Raw genomic sequence first — 816 nt, forward strand, 5'->3', positions numbered from 1 at the left:
GCTAGATGATATGCATGTATATGGGGGGGGGTGCTAGATGATATGCAGGTATATCTGTGTAAGGATGTGTGTGATAATGATGATCATCATCATTATCCTTTAACATCCGTTTTCCATGCTGGCATGGGTTGGATGGTTTGACCAAAGCCGGGGAGCTGCACCAGGGAAGATTGTATGATGTACATGTATGAACTGTGATGCTGCATGGTAGTGAAATGTGGGCCCTGAATGTGGAGTACATGCAAAGGCTGGAGAGGGATGAAGTTGGTGTGCTCTGCTGGATGTGTGATGTCAGTGTGCATGTGCAACAGTGCATTGGTGTATTGAGAGAGAAGTTGGACATAAGAGGAATTAGATGCAGTGTGCAAGAGAGGAGACTGTGCTGGTTTGGTCATGTGATGCGGATGGATGAGGACAGTTGCATACAGAAGTGGAGAGAAGTCGTGGCAGAAGGAAACCCAGGAAGACAGGGGACGAAGTATTAAAGATTGATCTGGAAACCTTATGAAGGAGATGACAGAGGAGCAAGGGACACGGTGTACTCAACCCACCCACTGTAACAGAATTGAAATCCTAAAACCAAAGTACCATGTAAAAAGCACCAGTACTCTCAAACTATTAAATGTTATTCTTCTTATTCAAGTGTGGTGAGAAGTTTGCTTTGCGACCGCATGGTTTCGGCTACAAGTGTCTTCTATTACAGCCTTGAGAGCAGATTTGGTAGATCGAAACCGAAAACAGCCTAGTATATGTGTGTGTGTGTGAGTGTGTGTGTGTGTGTGTGTGTGAGTGTGTGTGTGTGTGTGTGTGTGTGTG

This window comes from Octopus bimaculoides, chromosome 2 (assembly GCF_001194135.2).
Source record: "Octopus bimaculoides isolate UCB-OBI-ISO-001 chromosome 2, ASM119413v2, whole genome shotgun sequence".
Lineage (NCBI taxonomy): Eukaryota > Metazoa > Mollusca > Cephalopoda > Octopoda > Octopodidae > Octopus > Octopus bimaculoides.